The sequence below is a fragment of the Micropterus salmoides genome, unplaced genomic scaffold (assembly GCF_014851395.1).
Source record: "Micropterus salmoides isolate LMB-PRFRI ecotype aquatic unplaced genomic scaffold, ASM1485139v1 Ms_hic_scaffold_10, whole genome shotgun sequence".
NCBI classification, from domain to species: domain Eukaryota; kingdom Metazoa; phylum Chordata; class Actinopteri; order Centrarchiformes; family Centrarchidae; genus Micropterus; species Micropterus salmoides.
In genome coordinates this window covers 3,349,857-3,364,067 of record NW_024040041.1, presented here as the reverse complement: position 1 = coordinate 3,364,067, position 14,211 = coordinate 3,349,857, and positions in this window count along the sequence as shown.

The following is a 14,211-nucleotide window of genomic DNA, read 5'->3' as shown; positions in this document are numbered from 1 at the left end:
TGTTGTTGCCAGTGAGGACTCTGCCATGGATGTGCTGTATGTTGGGGATAAGCCCTTAAGCTCAAGCTTGTGTGATGTTTGCCACTGAAGAAATACTTTACTGCAGAACCAGACAACTGACAAATGCTACCAACTTGCTAATGTGTCAAATTTATCCAGAAGCCTCCAATTCTCAGTTAGTGAACAAACACACGCTTTGAATCGTAGTTGCTGTTAACACTTTGATATCTATTATAACAACTTTGTGGTGGACATATTTTGTTCAATGGTGTTTATTGTGGTTATAGACTGTATTATGTAATATATGATAATAATTCATGCCACATATTAAAGACCACATAGCCATTGTTTTCTTTGTATTTACTTAATAAAAGGGGTGAACAAGGTGCCAATTTATTTTACCGCCTGTACACCTTTTAACTATACTGTGATTACATTGAAAAAGGGTAAACAAGGGACTGCTTCCTAGCTGTGGCTTGTGAACAGGGAGGTTATCTTGATTCATCCATCCTTTTCTTTTTTGCGACATTTCTAAAGTCCGCTTAAAATTCACATGACAGTTAGATGGAAACATGGCTACTGATTACTGTATGTTTGAAAACACACAACCTTTATAACTTCATTTAATGATTTTGGTGAAACTAAATCATATTTTACAGAGTTTATAGATAGACATACAGCTTTTAAGTAATATTATATATATGAAAGAAAATAGTGGAAATCACAATAGGTTCCCTTTAAGTGTATCTTTGCTTCTAGACAGCAGTTAAAACAACAATATGAATGAAATGAAGATTTTTCTATTTCTAATGGAAAATGAGCTTGTGAGTTATCCGGTTTTGATCATAGAGTGAATAATCTAATAAACAACAAAACCAAAACCAGAAAATAACTTTATTTTTCTATTTCTGTTGGTGTATATCCAGTTTCCTGGGACTCACGCTGCTTCATTAAAGACTTCAAACCTCCTGTGGGGTCACAACATCTGTGTTGCCTCAGCCTGGTTTTTGTCTTGTACCAGCTCTAGAGTGGAATATGAGAATCGGCTAAGACCTACACCTCAGACTCTCTGTTACGGTTTCTATAGCATTTGGTCTGCATATTTGTCTGTCTATCCACAGCGTAACCCAGACCTGGATCGGGGTTAACTTAGAAGGACAATCAAAGGAAAAACAAAGGAAAGGAAAAACAAAGGAGAAAGCAGAGAACAAAAAAGTGCTCAGTTTCAACCTGTGATCGTTAATGTACACATTGCTTCAGAGAAACGCAACAATTTGATTGGCCAAATAAGTTTCCTGTCATTCTGCTTTCTGTTTCTGTTGATCTCCTCTAACAGTCCCATCAGACAGGTCAAATGACTCCAGAACCAGGAAGTTATGCTCTAGTATTCCTGGAAAAGAGTGGGGATGTGTGTATATGTGTGTTTGTGTGTGTGATATGAAGGGCTTGAAAATTGTGAAAGATGATATCGAAGAGACTGGCATTGACAGAATGGAAGAAAGAGAGTTGTGCATCCAGACAGCTGACGTTGTTGCATTAGCCCTGAAACCTGAACCACCGATGCAGACACATAACAGCATTTATTAACCCTTATTAATAACATTTACACAGGCACATCTCAGCTGATGGAGAAAGAGAGAACGTGTCTGCACAGCAGAGACTCAACTTTTTAAAATTTTGCCATCATGGTGTTTTAACGGCATCAGTTATATTGAATAAATCTGACAATAAGATTAGTGTGATCAGCCATATTGTGGCATCTATTTTCCCGACATTTTACCAGATTTAAGGTGGTAAGTGATGACAAGTAGATTGTCCAGCTTGTTTTCTTAGTGTTTGATTTCATTCAGCTTCACCACACTGATAATGCAAATGCATTGTTATCCTACACACTTTTGTGTTACTACCACATATTTAGTTGTGTTCTATAAATAATGTGGTGTTTGATCTAAAGAATTGGACATGTGACACAACATTTCTTAAACCATTAACCAGTAGCATCACTGCTTTAACATCTCTACTTACATGCCTCGTGGAAACTTTTTATAACAGCCAAGATGCCATGTCCACACAGCAGGAAAGCAAAGGTAAATGTCTTTGCGCTTTAAATGACTAGCTAAAATAAAAAAAATGCTGTCATTCTGCCATGATTGTTATGCTCGTGCGGGTTGAACACGGACCAGTGAGTTTAACGTTAGCTTGCACTGACAACATTCGGTTCGTAGTTAGCTAGCCAACGTGACATGTAAAAAGGGTTAATCAAGCCCTAAACCTGTTTCTGCCTTCCCTTTGACACAGATCTCCGCTTGGAACAGCTCCAGTCTCTCTGCCTGTTTTGTGGAACAATAGCCTTCAGTCCAACACACATCTTGTGTTAACAGAAATGTATGGTCCTTTTACAGACACATTACTGTGTTGGGAATTGACAAAACTTTATAAATATTAAGATATTAACGCATCTGTTTTCGAGTGTACAGTCACACGGTTATTTATCCAACATCACGAGTATTTGCATGACTTATAATGGTTTCATATTCTACTATATGTGCTACTGTGTCTTATCTCTCATGGGGAAATCCTGAACAAGATTACATTGTCTCACTGCTACCTGGAGCAACATGTCTCCACCAATTGCATTGTTTTAATGCAGGGCTGTTTTCAGTCTGAACGCCCACTAAGATTGCCAACTGCCTGAGGAAGTGCTGGTAATCACTTCTTAACATCCATATCCTACTACCCAAAGGTTTGTGTGTTTTGTCTTGTAATTAGCTCAGGCAGCAGTGTTATAATATTATCTTGGAAGAAGACAAAGATGTACATTTTGACACGTGTGCACGGTGAGCGTCTTCCTACCTGGATAAACCAGAAACTGTAGCCTGTCCCTATATCCAGTTCACATGCCTCCAGGTAGTAGGCGAGTGTGTACTTTGTCTGAAAAATGCAGACAAAGAACGCAGTTCACTTAACCTATCCTTCTAATACAAGTGTATCCCACAGTTCATCGTCTACTGCGCAACACAAGTCCAGCTGTTGCACCTATAAGACGTTTTCAGGACTGACAGTAATCAACAGACATTAAGAGGTTTAGGTTTATGGCAAGCTGGATGAAATATAGAGTTTTCTTGAAGGCAGCCTCTAGTGGCCATTAGAAGAACTGCAGCTAAAGACACTTCAGCAATGGCATGATCTTGCAACAGTTTCAGTCACTGCTTAGAAGATTAATCACTGCTTAATAAAAACATAATAATAAAGTGTTCAAACAGAGGTCAAACGTTGGAGGTCACACCAGCTGTTTAATATTCCTGTGTACACAGAATGACGGTATGAGAGAAATCAGAGCTGGGGGTGATTTTCCTGCCGGCTCGCTGCTATCAGCCGTCTCTGATAAGACGCTGTCAGCTCAGAAGCCCTTATCTACACAACGCATTTACACCCAAGCTACGACAGAGGAGAAGGGCCACAAAGGACAACAACGGGCTCGTGCCTTGTTTGTACATGGATTGAATTTCATAATGTTATATGAGAAACACTGTAAGTACTGGATTTAGATATTCTGTATTTGTTTAATGTGGAAGATCCAGACTGTAAAAGAAAGAACTGAAGTCAGACTTTAAGAAGTTTGGCATATTTTTCTTACTGGTCCCATGTACTAACACGTACTGTGTGTGTATCTAAAGCCTAATAGCCTTTATCTCCATTGCTGCATTGCATTTTCTGCAAAAACTGTTAAAAACACATAACTGCGTTACCATGAACACTGTAGTTTATTTTGACTCAATCCCACAAACAACAAATGCAGCCCACAAATACTCACCAAATGTGGATTAGTCCACTGCTGAAGAGATTCGCAAACAAATATTTCCTCCAGTTTTAGCAACGTTTGTGAAAATGTTACCAACTGCTGATTGAGCCTTCTTTTAAAATCATGGAAGAATAACTTCTTGATTCGTTTTTAAAGATTTACATCATCAGTGGGAACCAATAGATTTGTGGCTGAGAGTCAGACAGGGGAGGGAAGTCAGAAAGTATTGAGAGTTACTTTTTGTCTTTTCATGGAATTTGATAATAAGAAATATACAGAAGAATGCCAACATTATTCTTTAATGTACTATCCTTCAGCAAAATGACATCAACTGGTTTAATTCAATCCAGACAAATAGGCCTTGTGTAAATACTCAGAATAAACTGAATATTAACAAACAAATAATTCAGGAAACAAATACTTTATTCAGTAATTTAACTTAAGTCATGGAGGGTGACAAAAATATCTTATACAATAACATTCCTACTGGAGGCAGTTCCTGAAACTCATAATCCATAAAGTATCTAGCTTGTCTTGTGACTTTGTGTTTCTATTGCAAAGTTTTTCCCACTCACTTCAACACATGTAGAGTTTTCTTGGAGCTGACATCCAGTGGTGGGGATGACAAACTGCAGCTTAGAGCACTCTGGTTTCAGCCATGCTGACTGAAAACCAATGGATCCCAGCCCTACTGTCTTACTACTGTTGGTACTACTGACAGTATCAGTAATAAGCTGGTATTTACCTTTGAATAATCGTATTGTAACTCTGACTAGCTAGAGTGGAAATAATCAATCAATTAATCTATCGATAAGCAGACAACAGAAATTCCAAATTTCACTTTGATTTCCTTTGCCTTAGAATATTTTTGTGTGTCAACATGGGATATTTTGTTTCACTTTTTTAACATTTAAAATACCACATGAATAATGGATTAATATAGATAATAAATGGCAAATTAATCAATAATTAAATTAATCTAAAAATAAATAATAATAATTAAATTGATCATTAGTTACAGCTGTAGTGCAGGTTGCTTAGTCCAATATTTGGAGCACTACATGGTAGAAACACTAAACACTGGTAATATTGCTGAATAGCAATATTTTTAGCTTCGAAAAACAAATCTTTTTGAACGCCACACTTTTAAGTCATAGCACCACTGATAACATGTGAGCTCATTTCTTTACCAATATGGAGAGCAGAGTGTTTAAAGTGCCATATTCTGTATGGAACAGCAATGGTCCAACATGTCTTGAGACACCCTTCACACGTTAACATGCGCTAAACACCAAAATCACAGAAACCAAAAGCTAATGTAACATTGTACGACTGCTTTGTTGCTAGAACTTTCCCAGACTGTTAGCAGCACTGGACTGGTACAGTCAGGTGGAAGGAGAAGAGGTGCCTGGTCACTGCCATTGCCATGAAGTCACATGGACTGACATGTAACTCATTGATTGGACCGTTTTGGTGATCTATTAACATGGTAACACGTACAAAAGTCAAGTTCTGGTGACTGACAGCAAATTATGCTGGACTTCATCTTCAGGTCACAAAGAGCACACCAAGAAATAACTGATTATTAATCGAGACTGTAATTCAACCTTGCATATTATAAATGGTGACAGACAGAAACAGAGAGGGACATTTTGTACCATAATATTACTGTCAGTCACTTTTTATATGGAAACTGGTCAAATAGATGGAGTAGGACATAATCTCAACACACCTCTGACTTAACTCCTTTCTCTTTCTGATGAATCAGAGGCAATTCCAGAACTCACATTTCAAAGTGCATACATGTTACAATGGATACTAAAGGATCACTTTCTTAACATTCATGATCTGATTGATTAAATCTAATTTAGCTTTGAATTTATGCTAACATCACTCGCCTGCTTTAATACAATCCTGTCTGCTTTGCTTTCACAGGATAAACAAACCGCACCAGAGTCTGGCAGTCTCAAACTGTTTGTTTGGTCAACCCCAGGTGTTGATTAACAGCCTTTTTGGTTTTACCACTTTTTTATTTTACCGTTATATTTGTTATTAATCTTTTTTCTCATTCACAGATTGTCGAATAAGCTACCGATGTTTCATCATGCCCCTTTGGCATCTCATACAAACAGACAAGGTAGCCTTGTACCATGGGCCGTCCAGTCCATTAGAGAACCAATAACCCACTGCCCAAAGTTTTTTTCCTCACTGTGAATCCCCATGTTAAGCTTTTCTTTCAGTGACATCAAAATTAAGAGTAGGGTTAAGACTAAGCTTAAGACTTTCCTCTGTGATAAAGCTTATAGTTGGGGCTGGCTCAGGTGAGCCCTGAACCATCCTTTAGTTATGCTACTATAGGCCTAGACTCCCAGGAGACCTCCCATGATGTATCTGTATGCATTCTTATCTGATGCATGCATGTAACTAACTGGACTTCTTCCCTCTCCTCTCTCCTTCTGTCGATTTCTTTTCTGGCTCCGGAGCTGTGGAGTCTGGATCTATAGTTGTGGGCTTCCTGCTGCCCCCATGTTCCTGCACAACACCAGTTGCTACAGTTATTATTATTAGTCCAGTTATTGTTATCATTTTTATTATCATTATTAGACTATTGTTCATTTTAATTTATGTCTATCACTACCACCTTACTGCTGTTTTGTTTTTATATGATGATATTGTATTGGGCTGTTTCCTTCTCACTCTTAAAAACACAAAAGTGACCTTGATAATTCAACAACACGACAGGTTAATGTGATGGCCATCAGTTTTAATTATTTCTATTCTGAGAAATAACATTTTTGGCCTATTCTTTTTTATTGACCTGTGTCCATGTCACGTGACTACCAAGTTTCTTTCAGTAAAAAAAAAGGCAGACATTCCTTTTAGTTGGAAAACTCCTTTCCTTATCCATAACTATACTGTAGTTACTGCAGATTGCATTGCATATTGATGAAAAAGAGAATGGTACACTTTTACATAAAGTCTTGTCACTGAATGTAATTCAAAGTTGTAAAGAATCATCCAATATTATTGTTCTTGTCTTGTGATTTTCATCATCAGACGGAAGCATACTCCTGCTTCACTAGTTCTTACTCTGTTTTGTAACACCCTCCAGATTAAAAGAGTTCTGCTGTTTATTTGTGTCTAGTTATTTCTTTCTGTCTTTTATAATGTATTTCTTCAAAGAATACTTAATAGAATACTAATACATAATAGATTTCCTCAGACAGTGGTTCCCTTAAGAACCTTGGCAGCTGGTTAGCGGTCTGAGCTGACCATTTAGTGGCTGTTGATTGGTGCAGTTGAATTGACTGACAATTGTCTGTGTTGGTCCCTTGGTAAATATCAGTAAATCACGTGGAATGACTCTTTATTGACCTATTAGAGAGAGACAGCAGCGGGGACAAGCACATACATAGAGTAGTTTGAATTTGGTGTGTATCCTCCAAGGCTTGGGGTGTCAAACGATTGAGCCAACTAACGTCAAACACCTCACTAGTGCCTACTAGACAACCCTCTGAACACACACCAACAATTTACATAGACTCACAATAGAGACACAGGCGTCACACGTGACAGAGGTGTTGGTCGTTTCATATAAATGCAGTATTCACATGAATTGACAGGGCGTATAAAGTACTTCACCTGATTTAGAGCATCATTCACCACACACCTGTACACGTAATCTCATATACATATACCACATCAACACACTACACCTGAGAGTTTGGCAGATAACTAGGCGTGCATATAGGTATGCATTGTTAAGTGCAGAGCATGTTTACTTTTGTGTGCTTTCACAAGTATTCCTCCAGGGAACATTTGACTTTCTGTGAAAGGTGCTTGAACCTCTGTACTGCGTTTGAATTGCTCACATGATGTTTGTCAATTTAAAAATAATTTTGCAAGTCAAGAAAGTTTGTGCTGAGTCTGCTCATTTTAAGACTGTAAAAATACGTAATTAGAAAGACTAGGGTTGGTTACCGAACTCACGAAATGTTAGATGAATCTGTGCCAAGTTTCGGTACTTTGAGAGCGGGTCGTGTTGTGAATTGAAAAGATTCTTTATGAGCCTCTTTAAAAATCCTTTATACTTTTCCAACGCACGTGATATAGGCATAATTCTTCTGACAAACTAACATAAGACTTTTATTGTGAAGAACCTCATAGGCTCCTACCTGACAACTTAATATACAACTCTGTGTGTGTGTGTGTGTGTCTGTGTGTTCGCATGTATAGGGACAACCATTCAGCCTTCTGTCACATACGCTAAAGTTGGGTATCGATGCTCTCCTCAGAGGCAGAAGCATTGATCATCTCCCTTCAGCTCGCCTAAGGAATGGATGGTATCAGCTTAGTGGATGCTAATAAACACACCATTCACACACACAAAGAATAAAGAGGGAGGTATGGAAATGATTTCCTCTCTGTGCATGTTTAGGTGCCACACACACAGCATGTACACATGTGAACCCTGGTTGACTGTGTTTTCAGCCATGTCCCTGCTCTGATCTTTAGTTTCCTGTCTTTAAACCTGATCTCTCTCACACCGGGCGACTATTTGGCTCGGTGTAAAGGACAGGACAGGCACCTTGACAAATAGTTCAGGTCCCAGAATACCTGAACAAGTTACTCTTGTAGATTAAAATGACCTAATTTAGTGTTACTTATACTAGAGATATATAGTACAGATTTTACTTCATCATCAGGAAACAAACTTGGAGGTCAGAGGCGCAACATGCCTGTGATCTTTCTTTCTTTCTTTCTTGTTATGAACGCTTTTATCTGATGCTGTGAATGAGACTCTTACAGTAGCCTGTATCAAACAGTATGCTTCAGTTTCTCAACCATTAGCATTCAGTTTCATTCAGCAGTACTTTTATAGACCATGTAGCTCATTATACTACATCATCTGACACTGGCCTGACATATAATGCTTGTAGCATTGAAAAATTATGCTAAATGGGTATCTAGTGCGTTAACAAGTGATGCCAAGTCCTCTTGACCAAGCGTCCACATGTGAGACCGGGTTGGAGAAAAAAACAGCTACTGTCCAGCCACAAAAAAGCGATTACAATTTCTATATATTTCAGAGGTTGCACACCACTGGAGCAACTAGAGGGTAAGTGTCAGTGACACTTTGGTGGATTTGTTACAGTGGGGAATTGAACCCAGGTCTCTCACAACAAAGGCATGTGTCTTATCCACCATGCCATCGCCCTTTACGGGCTTCAAATTGGACCCAAAGTATTATTTTAACAATCTGACTTGATATTTGCGGTGCTTCTCAGCTGCGAATGTCTGCATGTAGAGTTAAGGGTTCAGTATGCTTGACACGAACGACGTGAAAAGGAATCATGTCAAAGCCAAGCGTTTTTACACCTGTTCCAAATGGTCACACGCAAAAGCCTGCTGCCACTCTTTCCATGACCTCTGCGTCTGTTGTGTTTCTGTAGTCTCGACGGAATGCATGTTTTAAATGGGGATAACAGCGCACAATTATGGATAGTTTCTCCTCCAAGGCATTCTTGGTGTGGGACTCAAGTGTACACGGAAAAAGTGACAGAAATAGGGTAAAGAACGGCCAAGAGAAGGTCCAATCCTGGCACCTGGCTACCAACCAATCGCTGCTATTTGAAAAGGTATAAAAAATGTCTCTGTCTGTCCGATCAAACAACATTTTACTGAATACTGATGCTTTTTGACTCCCTGAAGGCAAGTCACAAGGGTCTGTGATTTCCTAATATTATCGATACAGATGAAACAGAACTGCACATCCCCCTGGCTGCAAACATAAGCACATGGCTGACACAATTAATAAGTCACCCACTTATAAAGGGTATGAGTTACTAATAGCTTGATTAATGGTTAATAACTATTTAAAGGCCCCTCTAAACATGTTTTACGCGAGGTTCCTGGTTTCTCTTTCACACTTGTGTAAGTTGTAAACTGGACCATGATTGTCCCCAAACTGGTACTGATGTCAAAATGTTCTGTTGGTGAGCACAGATAAACAATTCTCCTTCAGCAGATCAATGTGAAAACAAGCGTCACTGCACGTACATCACAGTGAGGCTCAAACATTCACAGTGAACATGACACACTTCTGGGAACTAAGTAGTATGATACTAGTCATGATTCTAACTATATAACTATATAATATAGATTAATATACTTTTGATATAATTGAGTTTTTTCTCAATTGGGAAATGCAAATGCTGTTATTATTATTATTATAGCTTATTAATGTTCAACCTCCATAAAGGTGCCTTATTGGAATCATAGAATCATAGTTTGCCTTTTTGTTTTCTTTTGGAAACTATTTTGAACCTACAGTAGCAGTGTTGTTTAATGTTACTTTTGAAAGTAACTTGTTAGATTAGAAGACTCCTGCCATCAAAAAGGAACTCATGACGTTACAGCGTTACTTACTGAGGAAAGTAACTTGTTGGAGTATTTTTGCGTTGCCAAAAATGTGCGATTCTTTGTGCATGTTGTTCAAGTGGTCCAGTGAGTGCTAGCATACTGTAGACTTCATCTTCTTTACATAGCCTAGTCCATGGCCCATAATTTGTAACTCTGCAGGCTAGTAATATCCCCTTTACAGCTCAGTTATGTTTTCATTACAAGTAAACATATATGGCTCAATGCTGATCTCCTAACAAGCATTTTGCCATTTTTTTTGCAATTCAACAGCAAGTGAAAAAAGTTTTTGAAGTACATGAAAATAAATAGGAACTAAGGGTACCTGACAGGTGGCTCCTGTGCGGACAACAAACTGCAGAGGCATATTAGCACAGCTGCCGCTATGAAAACAATAAAACACACAGTAGTCTAAGGCGTTATTCCCCAACCTCTACAGTACTAGGCTAAAGACCTACCATAAAATGACAGTTCTTCCTTTTCTATTTAATCTCACCACTTTGACTTGCACGTTTCAGCGTGTGTCAGCAGCAGGACTGTCTGTGTGTCTGAGGGTAAAGTTTCCACTTGACGCCCGGGATGATAAAAATCCACTGCTCACATATTTCGCCACTGCTGCTAAGTGGGTGATCTATCACGCCTGAGTTATGCAATATCACACACACACACACACACACACACACACACACACACACGGCCAGAAATCATAACAGTGATGGTGACGGTGATGCAAGAGATAAAGGAGCAATCCACGTATTACAGCACGGCAGCGGGCCGACAGGCGGTGACAGCCAGGAGAGAGAGATTACTGGAACACACACACACTCAATCCCTCCCTCTCACACACATACTCACACTCAGAAGGTGAGATATGTCTTCCAGCATAGAGATGCGCTGTAATCTCTTTGTCTACAAGATACACTTAGATGGATGGTTAGGAGAGAGCGAGACAGAGAGTGTGTTGCAGTGCTGTAGTCCAAGTCTTCAGTATTATTTGAAACACTTTTTATATGGGCTTAATGTATAGTTAATATGTCTGTTTAGTTCTATGTTTGCAGGTTTTAATCTTTTTCAAGGATAGTTGGTATTTCCTTCTAGTCTTTATAAATACAATACTCACCTGCCATACAAGAGTTACTGGTTCATGATCATGCAAAATTACTGGAAAAATTAAATTGTAAAGTATGACTCATAGCCTACACACTCTCCTTTCTGTGCAAAGCTAATACAATGCTTCAGCAGTCTGAGTTAGCGATAGCAAGTGGGTATCTTTGTCCTAGATAATGCAGTGGTAAAGGGTCATTGCTGTGTTTTTTCTGTCCTGGAAACAATTGGGCCACCAACAAGAATCCCTTGGCCATGGCTTTGCAGAAAAAAAAAACACTGTTTGGGGCGCAACACAACAACTGTTACACTGAAATTCTGTGACTTTGGAAGACACCCACTTGATTTTAGAGCTACTTGCTGAAGCCAGCTCATATTTGCATTGGCTGAAGAAAAGCAGAGTTAGACAACCTTTCAACTTGTTGCCAATATTTTTTCTTAAGAATCTGGTCAAATTGTACAGATTACCAGTTAAACCAATGCAATATCACACTGCATGCATGACTCTAATAGATGTTTACATCTTTTTTTAAAGAAATAGTTCAACATTTAGGGAAATACACTTATTTGCCACTGAGAGTTAGATGCCTCTCTCTTGTCTGTACAGTAAATTCTCATTTGTTGCGAGACATAAAGTTAAACAGCATTACTGACATGAATTACATGGTGTACTCAAACCACAATGTTGTCTTAAACCTAACCAAACTGCAGCTATTTCACAACATTAACTACGTGTTTAACATGTGACTTATATGATAAGGCCTGTCGCTGGACTGGTGGGAAATGGTCATATGTGTCTTTTTGGGAGGCATTAACAAACTACCTATTTGGTTGTTTAGGTTAGTTAAAAATAACACGTTACTAATTAAATAGTATGGTTAATTAATAATTCCATACTGTCCGCACTGCAAATTTAAATCAAACTGGTATAATATAACATGAAAAACAAATTCTGCTCTGTTCAAAAATATAGTTGGCTCCCATGTGCACTATAAGGAGCAGGCTCATAAAGGGTCAGAACAAATTCATTTGTTCAAAATAGCACTTTCTTTGGCTTTATCATGGAGCCCATTCTCATCTCAGGGCGTCCAATACCAACGCTTTCAGAAAAAGTTACAAAGTACAGTTATGAGACGCTCTGGGGCATCTAGCTAGCTGGCTAGCAAGCTAGCTACGTTTGTGTTAAAGGTGTTGACAGCCCCCCGAAGCGCCCTGCCGTTAACCATAACCATCAGAAATGTTAGTGCGTAAACCTAAGTCACTGACTTTATGCACATCAACCGGCTGACCCTACAGCTGAGGAGCTGTGGAGCTGTGGAGGCTAACCCTAGCAGGCAGGGTTAGCCTCCTTTGTTTTGCTGTGATGTAGCAAAAGGTGACGTTTCATACGGACACTGAAGGGTACCTTTAGAGTAAAACAATTACGCTTAAGTTCCTCAAAGGTGCATTGGATCAGTGGAGTGCCCCATGGTTCTATACTGGGGACACTACTGTTTCCTGCCAGTGTTGCCACTGGTTCACATTATATGCAGATTCAATATTGATTTTCATTTTTATGCAGAATTAACTTTTTTTCTCTTTAGATTCTTTTAGTATTCTGCAAGATAACATGACAGAGCATATCACTGCAGTTTTAAAATCCTAGAGATCTTAAATACGTTTTCTTTAAACAGCATATTTGTTGTGAAAGATTCAAAAAGATTTTCAAATTTATTTTATCTTGAATATACAGTATGCTTACGTCTTTTACTTGACACATTTTTAGGTAAAGCACTTTGTTGTTGTTATTATTATTATTATTATTATTATTATTATTATTATTATTATTATTATTACAAGTAGTAGTGGCAGTAGTATAATTAATAAGCTTTTTCTTGTACAAATGTACTTCTCTGTTGCATATTCTTGACATTTAAAGCATTATTGCCATATGTAATATTTGCTGTTTTATGATAGACTATTGAGACTGTGTGAAAACTAAAATCACATCTTGTGCTCAGGGGGATGTGATTCAACAGAGTTTCATAAACTGTTTGGATAATGTCATTAATAACCTATTTAGATTACATGATACAAAACGTCCTGCTGTAGAATAACACTGTTTTTGCCCTGAGCTGGCCCTAACCTTCAAAGATGTATTTTCTGGTGGTGTTTCTTGTGGGGAGAAAACCAGCTTATTGTATGGTTGTGCCTACTGGCTCCCATGGGAACTACATCTACACAGTTTCAAATGTGTGCTCACAAGCAAGGACCTCAGTCGGGTTTGTCTCAGTGCAGCTTTGTATTTCTTATCATTATCACACAAAATGAGCATCATTGCCTAGGTAGACAGTTAGGTTTCCTTTACTACACTGATATAACATTAGTGTGGAAGCATCAGTCTGAGAGACTGAGAAAATCAGTAGGTCTCTGAATGATTCTATTGCATACTTTGAGGATCCCATAAATACTGAATAATAAGGCTCAGATAAAGAACTGAAAATTCCTTATTCTTAAGGTTACTCTTAAGGTTGTTGTCAGCCTATAAGATTGACATTCAACTACTGAACTGAATGTTTTATTCCACGCCATTCTGAATGCATCACATGTGTCATGAAAAGAAAAAGAAGGAGGTTTATCCAAATGTTTATATTTTTAGCTGTTGGTTTTTTTATGATAGGTGATGGAGCGGCATTTGGTTAGCCAAACTTGGCTGAACATTCAGCAGGGTTTATAAACTATGGGTCAAGACCCTGGTGGGTTTGTATTTCTAAAAAGTCAGGAAAGTATTTTCTTCAACTTGAATGTGTTTCACAATAGACAGTTACGGGCAATTACTATATATTGGCAGTGAAACTGCAATATTATAAATAGAATTTTTGTACACTTTCCTATGTGGTTAACTG